We start from the raw sequence: 24,130 nt of genomic DNA on the forward strand, positions 1-24,130 counted from the left end.
GAGGCCGCAGGAGAGATAAAGTGTAACTGGAAGGTGCACTCCCCTTGAGTGATATCACAGGAACGGCTGAGGTCACGCAGAAGCTTCCAGGAATAAACCAAAGTGCTGACCGCTCCACCTGAGAGAGCAAATCTGTAACGGAGAAAGGAGAAAACAACACCGACCGAGTATTACTCTATCTCGCTGGTGTGCAGGACGCAGAACATGCTATGGTCAGAAGAGGGAATATCATAAAGAAACATGAGACAGTGGGGCTTCAGTAGGGAAGAGGTGAATTATGATTCTGGATAACAAACTAAATGTTACATGCTTCAGCATCCTCTGTGCCCAACATAGAATGATCTTCAGCAATGCATCTTCAGTGCTTAGAAAGTAGTGAAGTTCCAGAAACGTGCAAAATCATCAGTAAAATAATATTTTATCCATTCAATCTGTAAATATGTACTCACCAATTAAAATATCACCTTTAAATTTGTAGTGTTCCTACTTGAACATATATTTTATACTCACTATGGGCTAGAAAACAGTGAAGTAGTATGGGGACATGCTGCAAAATAGTTAGCGGACTTAAGGCCACAACAACAAGAAAAACGAAGAGAGTGCGCCAATGCCTGTGTTGATGTTAGCACTCTCCGTGGTTGGTAAACAAATGTAAGGTTGGAGGTCCTCCAATAATGGAACTATATGATTAACAAAGAGTTGGCTGACCTATGCCGGCAACCAACGAGTTTCACAAGTGAAGTAGCAAAGACCTCAATCACTCGAATCATTCCCGGGATTCCGCCGCGCGAATCAGAATTTAATAAGAGCGTGTGACTTACGGTACTACATTACCTGTCATTCGGAAGATCTGGGCCGTTATGTTTCACGAATTCCTTTGATATTTGTTAGTAATTCTTGTTGTATTGTGTTTATGGTAAACAAATCCGCCACAATTGTAAAATGTTTTTCTTGATCGAAGTCTTACATAACATAAGTCGCTACACACTACCATGGTTTCGGAGTCTTGGCTCCACCGTCAGGCGTTATCTTAAATCTAGCAGTAACAGAACTTAAGACTAGATTTAAAATAACTCTGAGAACGGGGATAAGACACAAAACTGTGGTAGTGTTAGCGACTTGTGACGTCTAAGATTTCGGTCAACCATAGCGTTTTAAAACTGTGGCGGCATTGTTTACGATGGACATGTTCCAGAGCAAAAAACAAACAAAAAAAAAAAAACACAAAAAAAGCTACATTACTGATGATGTTCATTTTAACGCAGGATGAAACTATGGTTTTGCAACTACCAAACCTTTAAAAAACGCCACACGTCAGTTCGAGACGACGAAGAGAAATTCGCAAAGAAAAGCATTTCAGTCGTAATGGAAATGCGGGTAATTATTCAAATGCTTGTATGAAAGTAGTTTACCCTCTGGCCCTATCACACTGCTACTTTACTGAAGTTGTGCCAGCAAATAAACCGTTTTCAAAAGAAATAAATACACTTTTTTGTTGATACATGACAATAATAGGTAACTTCCTTATTCCGGCAGCAGGTAAGAACAGAGAAAGTTGCGATTCAGAACTCTGATCCGCCATAGGTATAGATTTGGTGCCTTTTGCTTTTCAAATCTTCCCTCAGATTAAGGAGGAGTTCTATGAAAATTATTATGACTCTGGTGAAATCTAGACTATAGTGAGAATCTAGTTGGAGAAACAGGTGTTCTTTGCTTAAGGCTTAATGAAAGCTCTCTGTTGTTAGCATACTGTAGCAATTATCAAAAAATGGGACTATCTTATCAAACTATAATTCGAAAGAATCTTAATGTGTTTCATTTGTTAAAATATTTCCATTCAGTTACTTCCACTGTTCATGGAAGGCTTACATTTCGATCAATCTTCGTAATACTGACAATGTCTTGTTACTGTTGATACGTAACTATCTACGATTTACGAGCAACAGACAGATTTTTTAGTAAGTGGTGGAACGAGGCAATAGTCTGTTAATAAATCGACAAAAGAAGTCGGTTAGCAATATTGTAGAGCTTCAAAGAGAAGCGAAATGTGTAATTTTGATTTGCTACTATGTCTAATAACATAGGTGCGTAAAAGGACATCGAAGTACAGTATCCACAAAAAAGAGCGCTTCTTTTGATTCTAGAATGAATTACCGTAATCTGTGCTGTTCTGGTACTTCTTTGCTAATTATAACTGTTTACGGTGCTGGGAATCAAACCCATGCCCGTGCTGTTTGCAAGCAATTTCCTTACTTACTTTTCTTTTTTTAAAAAAAATCAATTTTTCTCCACGTGTTGAAATCAAACAGTGATCTAAAATATTTCCATAAAAGCAACTGAGAACTTTTTCCCGATGTAACTACTATTTTGCTGTTATAGCAGAATCCCTCTAGACAGGCAAAGCTGACGAAAGTGAAATATTTCGAAAGTCAATATTGAATTGGAGTTGAAACGTCTTGACTAATTACGACATGTTTGAGAATATTGTTTATTAGTTTCACAGGCACATTATATGGTTCGCATCTCTGTGTGCGCACGGTTTTAATATTGAAGGGAAAGTTACTGTCCTACTTATTTTATTGTATCAGAAATTGATTTTATTTGCAGGCGACTACTATCCATTACTTTCGAGCAAATTTTGTTCATTGCAATACCATTCCTACTCGCTTCCACACCATTGACTGTACTGTGACATACACTGCATGAGAAGAAAAATTAAGCTAGTCGAAAGGGAAACGTAATGAAACTTAATGCGTGAGAGAGTGTGTGTGGTGTTACTGGATGGATTACTTTACTGAGTCGGCTTTACACAGAATGGGATGCAGGTACTGATTCGATGCGGATGGGCTGCGTAAAACCGACGTATCATTTCCTGACACAAGCTGGTCCACAACTGTTATGACTTGTCTTTCAAATCCTGGACACTGTCACTAGCGAAGAGCTTATGTCGAAAATGTTCCACTCGTATTCTACGACGGACAGAACTAGGATGTTGCTGGCCATAGGAGTACCTCAACATCACACAAACAGTTCATAGACACAGGTGCCATGTGTGAACCAGCAGTGCCTAGTTGAAAAACAGCACCACGGCACTGGTGCATGAGCGGTGACCCATGAGGATGCAATCTGTCCGTGACGTTACTACTTAATGTTACCTGAAGTCATACCCGTTGGCTCATCCAAGGAGACCTATAATGAAGCTCCTTTCAAATTGCCAGTTGCCCGTATTGCTGTTTCACACTATAAGCGCCATCTCTGTACCCTTCGCAGTAAACACTCAACACCTTACGGTCTTCATGATCATTATACACCCTTCCAGGCGAGGTAATAGCTCTAAACACGAACGACACTAATCAACTCTGGGGGCTATTTTACATGTCATGGATAACTTCAGCTTTAATCATGTAAATGTGCGAATACAAAGTGACGTTGACAGAACAACATGTCTTCTGGGTGCTTGACTGCTTTTGTCAGTCAGTGTATTTTACAATACGGACGCATGTTATAGATCATTTTACGCTCTAACGTGTGCCAGATGGCGAACGTACCTCGTCCTTATTATCAGTGTTCTGTCGTTGCTTAGGTGGTTCAGGATTCGTGGAGGTATGTTCCGTCTTTGCAAATAAATGAAAGACGGTTGGTTTTTGGCAATATGAATTTCCCTCTTTTATTTACGAATCACGTTCAGTGGTCTGTAATATATGTTTGTTTTTATTCACCGTATATAATAAATGGAGTAAGTAGTAGTTACAAGTATGTTAATGTGTTATGTTTTTTCATGTTACTCCCTTGCTTGTTAGGTCAGAAACAACAGCACCAATTTCAAGAGGTTGTTAGTCAATGTGTGTCATACTAGAGATGTGTCTACTCGGTCTCCATATTCCAATGACCGAAGTCCCCCTCCCTCCCCCCCCCCCCCTCTCTCTCTCTCTCTCTCTCTCTCTCTCTCTCTCTCTCTCTCTTTCCCTCCCTCTCGCACACGCACGCACGCACACACACACATAACAAATGAACAAATACAAAAACACTCATACACAACACAAACAAAAGGCGAAATATCAACACACAGTTGGCAACACCACACGCTGTAAACAGATGCACGTGCAACAGACAGTGAAAAGCACAAATGAAGTGTTTTCGGCGGAAAAACTCGGAAGATCGGTAATCTGAAGTATGGACACCGAGTAAACGCGTCTTCAGGATGATACACATTGACTAACAACGCTGGAAATTGTAACAACAAACGATAATTTAACCGCACTAAATTTACGTCGCAAAAGTTTTTCCAACATATATATATTTTACAAGCCACGAAAGATGCTTCTTAAATAAAAAAAAAGTGATACGCCTGTGGTAGAAAACACAATGACTTTGATTTCATTTAGCTGCAAAGACGCAACTCACCTCCATGAAACGCAAATGTTTGAAAGTAACTACTGCATATAATAAAACGTAAATTGTTGAAACTAACTGCAGCATTATAACATTTTAGTAATGTATTTTATCAAATCTGTGGAACACATCCAAAAGACGACTATACACAAGAGCATTGCGACACTAACAAAGTGATTGTACGTGTTAAAACTGCATTTTCCACAGGTTTTTTTCAGTACATTCACCGTACTCTTACTTCACGAGAATCACGTACAAATAGCCACTAACAATACCTCACAGAATATACTCCTCAACTGAGACATGTAGGCCCACTTTCATCGACAGGCGATTCACAGCAAGCGTTGGATGATGGAGTACCTTGAGTGTGCTGACTATTTCCCTCTGCGGAATTTAATCATCGGCAGTCACAAAACACTCAATCGCGATCAGTACGACTCAGCTGGGTAGGAATTCTCTCAATAAGCTGTGCACGTCAGTACCGGCACCCAGTTTAATTCCGACAGCCTCTGTTATTTGACTTGATGGTTGAATGACGTCAGTCGAACTGCAACGAAATTACACAGCAAGCTGATAAAGCTGTTTGTACCCGTAGACCAATCAAAGTAGTGCAAACAGAGGCTAACTGCAGAGCTCTCTAGCTGCTATGTTCGAACCACTGTACAACTCTCTCTATTCTCTATCTCCCTCTCTCTCTCTCTTTCTCTCTCTCTCTCTCTCTCTCTCTCTCTCTCTCTCTGTCTCTCTCGCCCACGCTCTCTCTCTCTCTCTCTCTCTATTCCGTGCAGACGGCTCGACAGCCTATTGTACTTTACTGTCTTTTTGGACGAAATTAAAATGTGAGCAAAACGGTGTATTCTAGATTTTATTTAAATTCTTTGCAACGTTATCATAAGGGCAAATATATCTGATCAGCTCAGATAAGAAATCCTTGAGGCGATCCTCCACCACGTTGGCAATAATGATTGTACACAAATCTTGGTCGTCAAAATCTATTTATTCTTAACTTCTCACGCTGCAGTTCAGGTTACACCATGATCAGATCTATAACATCGGATCTCAGAAGCTTGTCCATTACTCTTTCCACAACGATATCACTGATCAAACTGTCATTGTGGATGACGTTGTAGAATGAGTAGAGTGAGAAAATACTGCGGATCAATCTTAAAGATTTTATTGTGGTGTCACCAGAAACACGTCACGGAGAGTAACAATAAAGAAATTTGGCACCCCAAGACAAGTGCATAATCCTTAATGTAGGAATTTCAGGTTGAGTATGGTTCCAAAATATAAAAGTATGTTCATTGCTTCTAGATCGTTTCATTTTTATATATTTTCTCCATGCCACTAACAAATTACTTGCCAGTTTCATCTTGCAGTTATTTATGTGCATTACAATCAATTTTGACCATTGAAATTTTATTTGTCAACGCTAAGAAATTATCTCAGTTTTAAAAACGATTATTGATTTAATTACAACTGGATATGATACGAGAGCCTGCTGAAAAGTAAAGCCTCCAAATTTTTTGTGTGAAAACTTCCAAAGTATTTTCAAATAAATATTCCATAGCCTCATTCTTCATGTCTACATATTTGCAGCCCTTTGTTGTTAGAGGTCTCTAAACTGTAGAGTGCAACATGGTGCTGCGCAATATAACCACGTCTGTTCGTGAGAAACAGCGAGCTGTAATCAAATTTCGAATTCGAAGAGTTCATCTACACCTGGAGCACTCTCTAATTCAGGAAAATGGCAGACAATAGACTGAAGCTGTCGTCCATCAGCCTCCATAGAGACCCAACTTGACCTTATCCAATTTCCATTTTTTTTTTCCAAGACTTGAAAACACCTTCATGGACGTCATTTTGATAGTGATGAAGAGGTGTAAGCAGAGGTGAGGTTCTGGCTCTGTCAACAAAGTCAAACATTCTACACTGACGGTATCATCAAATTGGTGTCCCATTGGGACACGATTTCGTCGCCAGCATGACCACGTTGAGAAATAAATACGTAGACATGAAAACAAAAGATGAAGAATGCTAATAACGTTTGTTTTAGTTAAAAAGAGCCTTAAAATTTTCATGTAAAAATTGGGAAGCAATAATTTTCAGAACGGCATCGTATCTTAGTCTGCGTCCCGCAGTTTCGAGGCATCGTGTAAATTTCACGCTATGTGAATGTCTGCTATTTTAATCCCATCAATATCGCTCCGAATGTAACATTCAATTTCTTTCGGTGACAGACGTTTACGTTATTCAGGTGCAGAGTGTGCTAGTTAAAAGTAGATAAGATTACTGCTGGGCTTGCATGGATCAAAGTAGTTCATTTGCTACTCCTGTAACGTTTGAGAGCGCGCAAAATGAGTTTTAAAGGCCGACAGCCGGTTTGTCTGGGCTGACTGTTGGTCGCCATGGATGGAAATCGTGTTTAAAATTGTTCAATCGATGTCACAAAACAACGTCTTCTACATGAATGAAGACAGAGTATTGGAATATACCTATTACATGTATAACCACACAATCCTTAGGTACTTCTTATAACTACGTTAAGGATCAATGTATTCCTCTACCTTCCACGAACCGTCAATGTGCTATACAATGGGTGCACGACAGACTTCCTGGCAATAGTCAGATTCGTCCCATACTTCTGTGAGCATGCTTCGGATGACTGCATTCGTAACTGCTGTTATGTGGCGTTGATGATCATCCAGAGTTGCTGGAAGAGAAAGAGGAAGGGAATAATACAGAAATTTTAAAACTTGTTCCACTTGTTCTGGATAGCACTGAAAATGATACGAGTCGAACGTAACAGTTTTGACCGCTGTAACTACGACTCATAAGGCGTGGAGAAACGTTCGCTCTACCACTCCTTACAATTTCTTCAGAAAGTGCAGGTTTGTCATACAAAAGAAGAAGCGGAACAGTCATCAGAGTAGCTACAATTAGCGAATTCAGTCCTACCAGACTGAGGGTGCGAACGTTTACCCGTCTTTAGTGAGTTCTTTCATTTTGACGATGACGTCGGTGTCCATGGTTGTCGATCTGTTATGATGAGGACGAGGAAGATACTGAAACACAACCGCCAACGCCAGTCACATTGAGCGGGACAAGGTCGTATGTCCTTACCCTACATTTCCATGCCCTCATAAGGAAACGAGTGATGATTTCTTCTCATCTCTCATCACCATAGAAAATTCGTAGGTGAGTGCTACGCGGAAGTTTCTCTCTCAAAATGACGTGTAATTTCTTTATTGTTCATTTTTCCATTTACTGTATGTTTACACCATATGACTATGGATGTGTATTTCTTTGCACATCATTAAAAGAAAGATGAATGTACACATGTGTGTAATATGTAAGTGCTACAATTTACTTTCCATCGAACTCTTGTATATTTGAATTATATGCCCCCATTGTTCGAACTCCATTATATTTTGAAATCTCCATAATTTGAAAATTTTCCCTTGTGTCTTGTGTTTCAAATTATCAAGAGTCGACTTTATTTTTGAAGCTACTGAAAAATTCTGAGTAGCAGATTGGTATTTGGTGTGTTTTGTGATTGAAGATCAGTAAACTTCAGGGATAGGTGCCTGAAACTAAATGAAATGATCGAACGGCACCGATGGCTGGGAGTCCCCTCCTGTTCAGCCGACGAGATGAAAGTTTTTCATGTTGTCACCACACTGGGTGACTTGGGTGTCGATGATGATGGGATGATGATGTGGACAATACATCTCCCAATTGCCGACCGGAGAAAATCTCCTTCCAGAAAGGGAATCACAGCCGAGCCTGCTGCATGGCAGTCAGATGCGCTGGCAGTTCAACCGAGAGACGACCGTTGTCGGATACTAACAAATATGTACAAATTCCACACAGATGAAGCATTAAGAAGTTCAGTTTTAGTTGTTATTTTTAAGGACTTAATAACGTCACTGTTCCTTGCCCTACTGCAGATATTAACTTCGCCTTAGGATGCTGACGAGGCGTCACAGACAGTTAAGCGTAATCTCTCTACCGCCATCCAAACTGATCACTGTCGCATAACTGTATCTGGCTCATGTTTGGTAGCGGATAGTCATTACTACCGTATCCACTCAGCCAGTTTCATCATAATTATAGAGCACCGTCAATTAGTCAGTCGGATTAAGTGTCTTAAGCGGTCACGGTTTCTGATGTTTCATATAAATTAGCGGGAACACTAGAGTCTTGATTTCTGCACAGTGTAGTGCCGTCTTTCATATTCTCTTATACTCACGCTCCACCCTTGTCACGCTCTAAGGACCTTTCGTGTGTCAGCGCTTGGAGCTGATTGCAGTGAATAAGGAATTCAGTCGGCGAAGTCGCTTCAGATGAGAGCCTCGACGTGTATTAGCAATTTACCTAATGAACACACTGACCTGATTTCGCAACAAACGCCGCGATCAATCCAGTTGGCATTGCCCGTTTTCTCTCTTCTTCTCGCAAGTCAGCTACTTTGAGCAAAATTTACTAAAACCAGCAAAAGCGCTCTTTTGCTGTCGCGTACTGGATGGAGAGAAAACTCGTGACACAGTAATGGTAAACCTAAATCACGATTTCATTAATAATAAAACGCTCTACAACTTCATGATAAATGCTCATCGCATGTTTCCGATCAAGGAATAATGACCATTGACATAAGTCACATATGTACCCCAATCTTGGGATGTACCAAATTATCTTCGGAATAATATTTAAATCGAATTTATCGTGGCCTGTTTTGGGTTCATTTCTTCTTCATAAAACGTTAAAAAATGTTGTTTTTTAGGTTCCGTAGCTCAAACGGTAAAATCAGAGCCCTAACTGGATTATTTTTTTGTCTGTGTACAAGTCTGTCAAACTGTTACAAATCTTTTTCTTAGGAACGGACGAATAAAGTTAAAATTTATATTACATACCATGATCTACTGTCCCTATGGGGTGTGAAACCTAAATCAATGTAATCATATATGTCACATGCTTTGATACGAACTCACTCATTAAATCCTCTAGGATACGTCCTATTGACGTAGAATCATGAAAGTTGGTAAGAAACAAGCCGTCACATTACAAGTAAAGGGAAAAACACTAAAATTGTCAATTTGTAGTTATATCATACGAATAACATATTTCTTTTGGCATTTGCCTTCCGGCCCCAAACTTGAAATTAAAACATTCTACAAAGTCTTGGAATAGCTGGGATCGATATCTTGTAAGGATCGATACCGATAACAGGCAAAACTCGCGGAGACTCTCGATACCCGGTATGCATGAACTGTCTCGTGTACGCGACTAATTCTGCACGGAACACTCAATGCGTGAGTTCTATTCACGCCTGGCAAATTGTTACGGTGTTTTTCTAAAGGCTGAATTTGAACGTTGTGAGTGGAAGAAATTACTTAAGATAGTTACGAATATGTAGATGAAGATGAAATGGTAGATATGATACTGCGTGAAGAGTTTGACAGAACACTGAAAGACCTAAGTCGAAACAAGGCCCCGGGAGTAGACAACATTCCATTACAACTACTTACAGCCTTGGGAGAGCCAGTCCTTTTGACAATGTTGGTTGGAATACTATCTTTGAAAATTCTGAAGGTGGCAGGGGTAAAATACAGGGACCGAAAGGCTATTTACAATTTGTACACAAAGCAGATGGCAGTTATAAGAGTCGAAGGGTATGAAAGAGAAGGAGTGTTTGGGAAGGGAGTGAGACAGGGTTGTAGCCCATCCACAATGTTATTCAATCTGTATATTGAGCTAGCAATAAAGGAAACAAAAGAAAAGTTCGGAGTAGGTATTAAAATCCACGGAGAAGAAATAAAAAGTTTGAGGTTCGCCGATGACACTGTAATTCTGTCAGGTACAGCATTGGACTTGGAAGAGCATTTGAACGGAATGGACAGTGTCTTGAACGGAGGGTATAAGATGAACATCAACAAAAGCGAAACGAGGATAATGAATGTAATCGAATTAAGTCGGGTGATGCTGAGGGAATTAGATTAGGAAATGAGACACTTAAATTAGTAAAGGAGTTTTGCTATTTGGGGAGCAAAATAACTGATTATGTTCGAAGTAGAAAGGATATTAAATGTAGACTGCCAATGACAAGGAAAGCGTTTCTAAAGAAGAGAAATTTCTTAACATCGAGTATAGATTTGTCAGGAAGTCGTTTCTGAAAATATTTGTATAGAGTGTAGCCATGTATGGAAGTGAAACGTGGACGATAAATAGTTTAGAGAAGAAGAGAACAGAAGCTTTGGAAATGTGGTGCTACAGAAAAATGCTGAAAATTAGATGGGTAGATCAAATAACTAACGAGGAGGTATTCAATAGAATTGGGGAGGAGCTTGTGGCTCGACTTGACTACAAGAAGGTATCTGTTGGTAGGACCACAACGACATTTACTACATTTACAAATATTAAACTGTATTCACATGACATGACATGTGTGATTCTGCGCAAATGTCTTTCTCTTTACTGCGAATTATTCAACTGTAAGTAGCTGCCACCTCTTACAGCTTGTACATACTGTCTTCCGTATTCTAGTCTTTGTCTACCATTACTATGCCTCTCCTCGAGTGTTCCTTTCTGCGCCAAGTTAACTGTTCCTAGATGAAGTGGCCCATATCCCGCTGACTTATCCCTTCTTGTTAAACTTCTAGTCACCTCACGTGTACTTTGTGCTATGTCTTTTTTTTTTCCTTTCGTCCTGTGTTCTGTCCACTTTGTACTTTAATATTCATCGATAGAACTACAGTTTTAATGGCTGCGGTACGTTTTCATGCATATTTCTGGTGGTCTACTTCCGTACAACGGCGTGATCCAGAAATATCCTCTCAAACTGTCCTCAACCTTAGCGACGTTGTGCCAACCGATTCTGTTAGGGTACCTTAACTTAAGCTGTCCTGTCTAACTGCCAGATACTCAGTATTCTTTCTTCGCTACAGATTTAAAACGTCCCTTTTCGTCTCGCGTTTACTACACTCCTGGAAATGGAAAAAAGAACACATTGACACCGGTGTGTCAGACCCACCATACTTGCTCCGGACACTGCGAGAAGGCAGTACAAGCAATGATCACATGCACGGTACAGCGGACACACCAGGAACCGCAGCATTTGTGCACCGCTGCCGTCAGTGTCAGCCAGATTACCGTGGCATACGGAGCTCCATCGCAGTCTTTAACACTGGTAGCATGCCGCGGCAGCGTGGACGTGAACCGCATGTGCAGTTGACGAACTATGAGCGAGGGCGTATAGTGGGCATGCGGGAGGCCGGTGGACGTACCGCCGAATTGCTCAACACGTGGGGCGTGAGGTCTCCACAGTACATCGATATTGTCGCCAGTGGTCGGCGGAAGGTGCACGTGCCCGTCGACCTGGGACCGGACCGCAGCGACGCACGGATGCTCGCCAAGACCGTAGGATCCTACGCAGTGTCGTAGGGGACCGCACCGCCACTTCCCAGCAAATTAGGGACACTGTTGCTCCTGGGGTATCGGCGAGGACCATTCGCAACCGTCTCCATGAAGCTGGGCTACGGTCCCGCACACCGTTAGGCCGTCTTCCGCTCACGCCCCAACATCGTGCAGCCCGCCTCCAGTGGTGTCGCGACAGGCGTGAATGGAGGGACGAATGGAGACGTGTCGTCTTCAGCGATGAGAGTCGCTTCTGCCTTGGTGCCAATGATGGTCGTATGCGTGTTTGGCGCCGTGCAGGTGAGCGCCACAATCAGGACTGCATACGACCGAGGCACACAGGGCCAACACCCGGCATCATGGTGTGGGGAGCGATCTCCTACACTGGCCGTACACCTCTGGTGATCGTCGAGGGGACACTGAATAGTGCACGGTACATCCAAACGGTCATCGAACCCATCGTTCTACCATTCCTAGACCGGCAAGGGAACTTGCTGTATCAACAGGACAATGCACGTCCGCATGTATCCCGTGCCACCCAACGTGTTCTAGAAGGTGTAAGTCAACTACCCTGTCCAGCAAGATCTCCGGATCTGTCCCACATTGAGCATGTTTGGGACTGGATGAAGCGTCGTCTCACGCGGTCTGCACGTCCAGCACGAACGCTGGTCCAACTGAGGCGCCAGGTGGAAATGGCATGGCAAGCCGTTTTACAGGACCACATCCAGCATCTCTACGATCGTCTCCATGGGAGAATAGCAGCCTGCATTGCTGCGAAAGGTGGATATACACTGTACTAATGCCGACATTGTGCATGGTCTGTTGCCTGTGTCTATGTGCCTTTGGTTCTGTCAGTGTGATCATGTGATGTATCTGACCCCAGGAATGTGTCAATAAAGTTTCCCCTTCCTGGGACAATGAATTCACGGTGTTCTTATTTCAATTTCCAGGAGTGTATTTGTGTCTTTATAAGACTGCATTCCACATAGCTTTTTACAGAAAATACGTGAGTATACTTTAATCTGTTTTCGGTGATAACATATTTCTGCATTTGATAAAAGTTCTTTTCTTGTTAGTGCTATTCTGCATTTTATAAAAATTGAATTATGTAAATTGAAGGAGAAGATGGAAGAAAGGAAAAAACTCCTCCATGAAGGCCCAACGGTATCGACCGGCCACCGTGTCAGCCTCAGCCCACAAGCGTCACAGGATGCGGATATGGAGGATCATGTGGTCAGCACACCGATCTCGCGGCTGTATGTCAGTTTCCGAGACCAGAGCTGCTTCGTCTCAATCAAGTAGCTCCTCAGTTTGCCTCACAAGGGCTGAGTGCACCCCGCTTGCCAGCAGCGCTCTGAAGGCCGTACGGTCACCAATCCAAGTGCTAGCCGAGCCCGACAGCGCTTAACTTCGGTGATTTGACAGGAACCGGTGTTACCATTGCAGCAAGGCCGTTGACGAAGAAGGGAAAGGTAAGGAATTATTCAAATCAGCTGCATCAGGACGTTGTGCTGCGTCAGCGGTGACGAGTGAAAATGTGTGTCATACTGGGACTGGAACGCGGGATTTCCTGCTTACTAGAGACTTAGGTGAACCATTGCGCTACCTGTACGCAGTGCTTATGGCAAACAGCGTGGACTATAATAAACACTGTGTCCAGGCGCCGCAATGATTAACCTAACTGTCTCGTTAGCAGGAGATCCCGAGTTCGAATCCCAGTCCGGTGCACACTTTCACATCTCTATTTCCTTACACAAATACTATTCGCTGGTGAAGCTACATTTACAAGCAATCGAACACGTAAATAATCAGCGATGGCCGCAGGAACATCCGTACGTTACAGTGGAAATCAATTTACAGTTTCGTTTCTCAGTTATTGTTTGGTGCGGCTTGATGAATAAAACGTTGATAGGCCCAGTCATTTCAGAAGAGCTGATTGTGATGTTTGGTTTGTGGGGTGCTCAATCGCGCGGTTATCAGCGCCCGTATAATGTCCCAATTTTTACACAGTCGAATCTACCGACTGTCACGAATGTTGATGACGAAATGATGAGGACAATACAAATACCCAGAACCCGGCAGAGAAAATCCCAAACGTGCTCAGGAATCGAACCCGGGACCACGTGATCTAGAGACAGTAACGCTAGTCACTAGACCATGAGCTGCGGACTGGAGTAGCTGGTGAAGGGACAGAACTGGAAAATTCGTTTGTTGGGCACCTTGAGAACCTTCCATTGGGCACGCGGACTTCACTACACTTACATCATGATGGAGCCTTTCCGCATTTTGCTAGAAGTGTCAAGAAACATCTCAACCACACTTACGCTAATAGCTGCACTGCTCGTGGCAGTAAAATTAACTGGCTACTAAGATCGCCAAACGGTAGTATTCCATAAAACTTTTGTTTGTGGCAACTTACGAAGTCTGAGGTGTAGAATGGCTCCCAGACAAGCAACGCAACAAGTTCTTCCTCAAGAGCCTAAATGCATTAAAGTTGACACTGGGATATACGAACATTTATTGTGTGCTTTACAACAGTTCTAATGTAACATGTACGATAATGATTAGAGGTAAACGTGTTAAAAATATTTGTTTTTCAGTTGATACTTTGTAAAACAGATATTGTATGTTTACTGACTATAGTACATAAGTACACGTGTAAACGTAACAATGTAAACCATAACATAGAAAATAAATGACACTGTACGAGAGGTTATAACAAACTTTTTGTTCCGTCCCAGTAGCTGAGTGGGCAGCGCGATAAACTGTCAATTCTAAAGGACCGGGTTCGATTCCCGGATGAGTTAGAAATTTTCTCCCCTTGGGGACTGGGTGTTGTGTTGTCCCAGTCATCATCATCATTTCATTCCTATCGACGCACAAGTCTTCGAAGTGTTTTTTTTTATTTATTTACTCGATCGGCATTTACAAGGCGAAATATTAAATTTGAACATTACAGCATTAAAAATGAGACATTCAGCTTTACTTAATTACATAATACAAAATACAAAATTTTATACTATATGACCTATTTCTTTTAGCCATTCAGTGGCATTGTCCGTGAGATTATGTATATCCTCCAGTTCACCATTAAAACCATGCACAGTACACTCGATCAAATGACGCAGCGAAGCCCAGGGTGCACCATCGGGGAGGTGATCTACACTTCGCACCCCTTCGAAGTGGTGTCACATCGAAAGATTTGTACCCAGCGAATGGTCTACGCGACGGGAGGCTCTAGTCACACGACATTTATTATTTTTATTACATTTTCGGTACTTCAGCCAGTTTAGACGGAAAACTAAGTACCCAACTTTGTAGGAACGGTGATGGGACTGTGTGTTGCAGGATTTGTGTTGTTAGTAGAGTAAATGTCATGACTAGCCGTTAGGCGCCGGTACAGGAACGACGACGTACGACTGAAACACAAGCAACTGTATGCACTGGGAGAGGCTGACGACCAATTCCGCTACACTTTGTTGAAGAAGTTATTGTTGCCATGGCTTAGAATGCTGGATACACTGGCTGATGTCAAAGCGGTGCACGAGCTGTGTCACAACAACACGTTTCATGGTCCACAGTTATTTCTGGGAGCAGAAGAGCAACCTCTATTGCAGTTCCAGGCGGTGGTAGGTGCAGATGATCGCCACATTAAGCTACGCTACTGGCCTGGAACATTGGCATGGTACGCCATCAACGAATTTTACACTAGCATAAGGAAAGTATAAAGTGTTTCTTCAGTCGTTTGTTCCATACTTCTCTTTCGTATGTCCTTGCAAAGTTTCATTGTCCTACGGTCGCTTTGTTGTGCGTGCCCTCTCAAACAGTGAAAGGTTAATTATAACGATCCCGCACCTTTAACATGTTTTATCTCAGAACACATTCGGAATAGAGCAAATGTGCATACGATATTTTCTACTTCAGATCATTGTTCCTGCCATATCCTTCAATATTGACCATTTCTCCTCGGACACCCTGTATATGTTCTCCATCTTACGATCTGCCTTATCCACGATTATCAGATGTGTTAGTCATATTCATTATGACTGGTCTAAGCTAATTCTAAAACAATTTCTTGTGGTTTGCTTCCTCTGGCATAATACTTTGGTTTATAGTGAGAATAGCCATCAATCCCTGCACTATAAATGAGTCTACTTCAGGTCTTGCTTCATTTCACTGCCGTATCCTAGGTTTTCGTCTTTTCTGTGTAGAAGAGAACGTACCAACGTGACTTCAAACACTTTGTTACAGGAAATGTTCAAAATGTCCTCCGTTAGCGAGGATACATGCATCCACCCTCCGTCGCATGGAATCCCTGATGCGCTGATGCAGCCCTGGAGAATGGCGTATTGTATCACAGCAGTCCACAATGCGAGCACGAAGAGTCTCTACATTTAGTACCGGGGCTACGTAGACAAGTGCTTTCAAATGCCCCCATAAATGAAAGTCAAAAATGGTTCAAAAGGCTCTGAGCACTATGGGACTTACCTGCTGTGGTCACCAGTCCCCTAGAACTTAGAAAAACCTAACTAACCTAAGCACATCACACACATCCATGCCCGAGGCAGGATTCGAACCTGCGACCGTAGCAGTCACACGGTTCCGGACTGCGCGCCTAGAACCGCGAGACCACCGCGGCCGGCAAATGAAAGTCAACGGGTTGAGTTCAGGAGAGCGTGGAGGCCATGGAATTGGTCTGACTACCAATCCATCGGCCACCGAATCTGTTGTTGAGAAGCGTACGAACACTTCGACTCAAATGTGCAAGAGCTCCATCGTGCATGAACCACATGTTGTGTCGTACTTGTAAAGGCACATGTTCTAGCAGCACAGATAGAGTATCCCGTGTGTAATCATGAGAACGTGCTCCATTAAGAGTATGTCGAAGAACATGGGGCCCAATCAAGACATCACCAACAATGCCTGCCCTAATATTCACAGAAAATCTGTGTTGATGACGTAATGCCCAATTGCGTGCGGATTCACGTCAGCCCGCACATGTTGAATGTGAAAATTTACAATTTGATCACGTTGCAATCAAGCCTCATCCGTAAAGAGAACATTTGCTCTGAAATGAGGATTGACACATCGTTGGATGAACCATTCGCAGAAGTGTACCCGTGGAGTCCAATCAGCTGCTGATAGTGCCTGCTCACGCTGTACATGGTACGGAAACAACTGGTTCTCCCGTAGCACTCTCCATACTGTGACGTGGTCAACATCACCTTGTACAGCAGTAACTTCTCTGACGCTGACATTAGGGTTATCGTCAACTGCACGAAGAATTGCCTCGTCCATTGCAGGTGTCCTCGTCGTTCTAGGTCTTCCCCAGGTGCGAGTCATAGGCTGGAATGTTCCGTGCTCCCTAAGACGCCGATAAATGGCTTCAAACGTCTTCCTGTCGGGACACCTTCGTTCTGGAAATCTGTCTCGATACAAACGTACCGCGCCACGGCTATTGCCCCGTGCTAATCCATACATCAAATGGGCATCTGCCAACTCCGCATTTGTAAACATTCCACTGACTGCAAAACCACGTTCGTGATGAACACTAACCTGTTGATGCTACGTACTGATGTGCTTGATGCTAGTACTGTAGAGCAATGAGTCGCATGTCAACACAAGCACCGAAGTCAACATTACCTTCGTCAATTGGGCCAACTGGCGGTGAATCGAGGAAGTACAGTACATACTGACGAAACTAAAATGAGCTCTGACATGGAAATCAAGTGTTTCCGGACACATGTCCATATAACATCTTTTCTTTATTTGTGTGTGAGGAATGTTTCCTGAAAATTTGGCCGTACCTTTTTGTAACACTCGGTATACACTACGAAGCTGAAACAGTAATCGCCATGTAACATAACCTTGTGCCTCACCCGAAGCAACTTTTACACCCAGAGATTCCTGTTCGTTGTAAAAGACTGCTGTGTTTTATCTGCAAGCAACGTTTGAATCCAAAGATAAAAAGAGCTCCGCGTCCAGGCCATGAAAGCCGAATTGATATCTGTCGGCTGCTGTAGCTTCCTCCACCTTGCGGCGTCAAATGAATCCGCTATGGAGGGGCATATCGTCAGCACACCGCTCTCCTGTCGGTTTTCCAGTCTTTCCAGAGCGTGGAGCCGCTACTATTCGGTCACGTAGTTCCTCAATTGGCATCATGAGGTTGAGGGTATCTCGTGAAAGTCCTCCCACCAAGGAAAGATCCTTAATATTACCTGGAATCGAACCGGGGTCCTCCGCAAGACAGCCAGCTACGCTCATGATTCAGCTACGAAGGCTTGCCCGATTTTTTCTAAGATAGTAATTTGTCAGCAGGTGACAGTGCCAAACTGCATCAAACCCTTCTGGTAAGAGACGATCAAAGCACGAACTTGGGGGCCTGCATCTGGTGCCTTCTGCATCTCATGGTAGAACAGAGCAGACTGCGTTTCACACGGTCAACATTTGTCCCATTGCTGTTTAACCCAGCAGTAGAGAAGTAGTAACACGTTAACATAAAGAGTGTTCCAGGTTTCTACAACAAATTGGCTCCAGTGACATAGTCCTACAGTTTCGTACGCCTGTTCGACAAACTTCCTTGAGAACGTTAATGAAATGCCAAACTTTCCATTCAAGTGGAACTCTGCGTTACCCCAGCGATGATGATGATGTTCAGTTTGTGGAGCGCACAACTGTGCGGTTATCAGAGACCGTACAAAGTCCACATTTTCACACAGTCCAAGCGAGCCCCTGTCACGAATGATGATGATGAAGACAACACAAACACCCAGTTCCCCGGCTCAGAAAATCCACAGCCCCCGCTGGGAAACGAAGCTGGGATCCCACGATCCAGAGGCAGCAAAGCTAGCCACTAGACCACGTTCTGCAGACTTACCCCAGCCAATTACGATAGATTACTATTAAAAGAGGATCACGTTCTTTTCACACTCCATGTAGAAATGTGTAGGGACCTCCCTCATCATGTGTTTAACCTTTTATGTGATGAGCGGTTTTATCTGACATTTGGAACGTTCTTCGCTCCTGAGACAGCTGACAACTGGAGCTCATGGGACGTACTGCGCCTTTGAAAGATGAATCTCGCATAGGTCGTAGCTATCTTTTTCTGCAACTCAGAAACCCATAAAATTCACTAAGTTACTTTGAATCGCGACTTCTGTTTTCGGAAGCGTTTATTTTTCTAAACGTCGAAACGCTAAACTAATAAAATTGCAAGGTCTCCTTCACTCGTTGCTGAAAACAGATTGTTTCGTATCCACGTGATACCAGCGCTGCGATCGCAATAACGTTTCTTTGTAGCCGCTTAGAACTGACTGCAGTGCTTTGCGTGATCTCTTGGAGTGAGTCTTGCGACACGTATCAGCAATTTAACTGATGGGCCTGTTGACCTGATTTCGTAACAGGCAGCAAGATCAATACGTCGGCCTTCTTTCTTTCATTTTCTTCACGTACAGTCATACTCAGTCGGCAGAATGTGTCAGAACCTCTCGCATCCTCTTTCGTGTTTAAATACTCTACAGAGAAACTTTGACGAAGAACAGAGGTTTATTTAGTTTTCTTGCCAGTGACTATCACTGAGTCCATCTTACATTGTATGATAAACGTAATTTTGTGAAAACAAACTTAATTCACGTGTTTACAAGTCATTTTCAGATTCCGTTGCATTTGTGCAATATTATCATCCTCTCTGGTAAAGTGTGGAGCGGGGTAACGCAGTGGCCAGTACAATGTTGACTCGCATTCGGGACGAAGACGATTCAAACTCGCGTTCCGCCTTACAGATTTAGGATTTTCGTGATTTTCCTAAACCCCAAATGCAGGGATAGTTCATTTTGAAAGGGCTCGACCAATTTCCTTACCCATCCTTCACTCAATCCGAGCTTGTGCTCCGGGTCTAATGACCTCGATGTCATCGGGACGTTAAACCCAATCTCTGACTTTGTAAGATTTAAGTGTTAAAATCCTTTTTTTTCATTCTGGTAATGCTGCTAAACTGGCTAGATTAAAAATTCGATTTTTATCGACAGATTTGTTTTACAATTATCGAGGTTTGTGTATGTAACTGTAACATATTGCATCTTTTTTCTCTTAAACATTGTATTCCATTATTGCTTGCAATACTAACTTAAATAGTAAATTCACCAACAGCACAGAAAATTCAAGTTCCCTTCATCACTAATTGTGTCTCCACTTTAACTTATTTTTCGTATCATTGAAATTTTAAATAGTGTTCTTCATTTGAGAATTGGTACCAGATCTAAGGAAACTTAGCTACCTCAAAGGTAGTATAACACTTACTCAACGTTGCACAACATTTTGTGTTCCTAAATTACCTCAGATGAAAAATGCTACCTAAGGTTTCAATGAAATGGAAAATAAGTATAAGAAGAGATACCAGTACTTATCAAGGAAAGATGAACATTTAATATTTTGCATCTTAGCACTGTACATTGTTACCCAATTTTTAGTTGATTAGAAATTAATTTAATCTGTTACTTACACTACGTAACTAACACACTTTCATGTAACGTACACCAGAGATGGATTACATTGTTGCCTTTGTTGCATGTCTGTTCCTGTATTTCGAAAAAAAAATGACGTTTGAATATGCGTTACAGTAGAAAATAATACTGATATGGTACTCTCTCAATAGTTCGTAATGGGAAACTAGTGACGCTATTCTTATACTGAGAAGTATTGTGGCTCAAAATTACATACGTCTGCAAATAAATTCAGAAAGGAGTGTAATAGCAGACAAATGTAATTTCCTTGCTCCCAACTCAAAAGTCAATGTGTAGGAACAGCAAATAACCAAACTAATATTCCAAATTTGTACAAGAAAATAATGTCATAAATATATCAAAGATATTGAACCAACTGACCTTTACAAAATACAAATGAACCATAATACTCGTAGTAACGGAGAGCTTGGCATTCGGAGGTAAAAGAATTCCATAGAACTACACAAAACATTAACGCAAACTTCATCTTCCGCAGCTCTAAAATTATCCGTTATCCCTCTAGCGAAACGGTAATGAAACTTCCATTTGTCAATTTATTCCTTCCACCTCAAAAAATGTTATCCAACACAGACAATGAAACGAAGCGAAGTACAGCAAAAGCACTATTACTATTCCTTGAGACTGATGCGAAATAAATGGGTTTTGCTACTTACAATAGTTGTTTAATATCGTCACGAATGAAGATATTGTTGACTACTCCTCATCTGCAAGTTGAATTGTTGATGGTGTACAGCAACCAGCCACATATTGGTTTAAGGTTACTTGATTCAGAAACTACCGTTACCAGCCTCGAATGTTTTACAATTTATCATCAGACGGTTTTTTCACGCTTTCATCAATACAGATTGTACATTGGTTTCCTGAGCTACCCTAGGATAAACAACAATGTATGAATTACAAACATGTAACCGAAATGGTTTCGCTACATATTTGTGTTGGAACTTAGGTGATACGTCCATTTCGGACATTTGAATTGGCAGTTTTCTTGCAATGTAATATATTCTGAAGCATGTGTGTATTTTCACAGTCATAAACGTTCCACTACATTGTAAACAACTTTCGTTTGTTCACAAAACGAATTTTCATTGTGCATCACATGTTTTGATTTATAGCTTGCGAAAACAAATACACAGTTTGCAATGTACATAGCTGTCAAAGATGCTACAGAACAATAATCCAAAGATATAGCTTTGGGGGAGGGGGGCGGTGTGGAAGGAAACGTAACTTACTGTTACGTTAGATTGAAGTAGTGTTTTAATTTAAACCTAGGGCATTATATGCAGACATAAACTATAAATACAAGGGATTTTGTGAATTATACACTACAAGCTTATTTTATACAACGATAGGGATACAAGCGTGAGCAAGAAATGTATGAAATCCTTAAGTGGCATTCGTACATCGATGATAATAGATTAAAATTAATAGTATTTAGTACCATAAATAATAGCGACTACTGCAGATACAAAAAATATTAAAAACTTTCTTACTTGATCTGCAGATAGGTGTGTAAATATTATTTATACTGGAGCATAGAATGTACTTTCTGGAAGGTTTTCAGGAAAGTGGTATTGGCCAATTCAGTCTGACCATTCATGGTTTTCTTCTGCAATGTGGACTGCAAACGTAGATTTATTCAAGTGTCCAAGTCTTAAGGCATCGGGGTGTTCCTTGTATCTAATCTCAAAACTTCTGCCTGTCTGACCAGCGTTGAATTTTGGGCGTGAATCACGCTTGAGCTTGTAAAATCCTGATTTAATGTAGGGGCCTTGGAAAGATTCACACCATGGATCACTTTTTTCTGTTGTTTAATGTTAGTAGAGAAGTTGATATTAATATTCTTCTTTTAAATTTGTTAGCAATTTGGTGTGATATTGGGCCTATGTATAGAATAACAGTATACTTAGGCCTGTCTTCTGCAGGAGGCTGATTTCTTTTGGATTGATTACTGTGCGGACTACTGTCCTGTGGAGCTGTGGCTTTTGCTTTTATTTCTTTGTAGCGTTTGTCTGCTACTGTAGGATCATAGCCATTATTGTGAGCAATGGTTTTAAGTAGACTATTTTCATTTTCTTGACCTGTGTGATTCATTGGTACTTATAGCATTCGGTGTACCATGGCTCTGAATTATGACATTTTGTGTTGGCTGGATGATATGAGGAGTTGTCATTTGTGATGGTGGGTTTCATGTGGATTCTAAACTGACGTACTTTTTTAATAAAGTAACCTAAATCGACTTTGTGGCTGGCTGCTGTACACCATCAACAATTAGTTTTATATAACAGCCATGGTCTCAAACCATGTCTATAAATGACAAAACTACTTTTTGCAGGATGATTATTGATAACCAATCTGATGCACGATACCTCTACTGCAATTTCAGTCAACAGTGTACTTAACTTCGTTCAATTACAAAATCATAAACTGGAAGACTTCCTTTTCATCATCAGCAATCAAAGTTGATTTTCTCAAATTGTTCATTACTTCGCGTCCACAAACATGATTATAGTATGCAATGTCTTAAGAATCAAACTGAGTTCCTCTCTTCAAAAGAATGTGGAGAAATGGACACATATGACACAAAAATATGAGAATTACTACATTACATGAAGATCCATGACGTCTGTGTTCCCCTCACTCAGACCACACCCTCGCTTCCTCTTCTCCTTCGATCTTCCATCGCTCCTCTCGATCTCTCGATAGTTATCAGCGAACGGCATTCGTCTATCGTCCGGTACTGCCCTCCGGCGGTAGAAACCGGAGTCACCTGTGCGCCACTTACGAACTTCTCATTCTGTTTCAACAGATTCATTTAAGTTAGCAGTCACAAGGTTATTAAATCGAAGGCCGCGTGTCGCTCTAACATATTAACCACGTTTCCTCTTTCTTCTTGTATCATTATGATGTTCTCTGCATACATAAACAGCAAGTTTAGAACCTCTTCGTGTAACTCAAAATTTGTTAGTTTATGGTGATACAGTAATAAAACAAACAGATTTTCTGCTCTCCACACTCACTGTAATTTGAGAGAGATTCACGGTGAAACATACGAACTGGTGCAAACAATTGTAGAATTATGGTATTATATTAACATGGTTATTAAGAGGGAGATAAGTCACCTTATAAAGCATCTATAACACTAACACAGAAAAAAAACCTGGATAAATGAATTATATGCATCGAGTGGGCAAAGATATGGAAACACCGGGGTAAATGCGTGCTTGAAAGCAAATGCAGATGCTAACATGTCTTTGTAGTTTTGATGCATTATGTAGGAGCTACGTAAAAGTCGAACGTTGGCAGATTGTTGTTGTTCGCGTTGTGCCTGCTTCTACACGCAAGGAAACCAAAGGCACCAAGAGGCACCATATCCAGGATTTATACCCCATCCAAGGAAATCGGAAAAACATCATCCACTAAGTCACTATGCGCGCGAAAGTGTGCGTGAAGTGATCGCAATGGACAGTCATCGAAGACAATCGCGATGAAAAACAAGAGGACCATAGTTACAGAAGTCACTGCAGAACTGATAGTGACGATTGTGAACCCGGTCAGCAGTAAAGCAACAAGAATGGAGCTCTATCCTGAATTGCAGGATGGGCTAAAATTCCGAAAGCACTCACTAGTGATGCAGATATCCGTAACAGGAAAAGGTGGCGCCACAGCCTTAAAACTTGACCTATGAAGAAAGGGAAGAAATTAATTTGGTCGGGTGTGTCTTATTGTACATTGTTTCCAAATTCTGGCCAAGGTTACGTATCAAGACTGAAACATGGCAGGGGTTTGATAATTATTTGGCCAAC

The 24,130-nt window shown here is 41.7% G+C and overlaps 1 protein-coding gene across 1 annotated transcript in view; it reads left to right on the forward strand.

The window, feature by feature from the left end:
* Nucleotides 1–24,130, forward strand: part of LOC126335951 (agrin-like) — a 304,094-nt gene that overhangs the window by 15,488 nt on the left and 264,476 nt on the right. The window lies entirely within an intron of this gene.

Source organism: Schistocerca gregaria, chromosome 2 (genome assembly GCF_023897955.1).
Source record: "Schistocerca gregaria isolate iqSchGreg1 chromosome 2, iqSchGreg1.2, whole genome shotgun sequence".
In the NCBI taxonomy this organism is placed as follows: domain Eukaryota; kingdom Metazoa; phylum Arthropoda; class Insecta; order Orthoptera; family Acrididae; genus Schistocerca; species Schistocerca gregaria.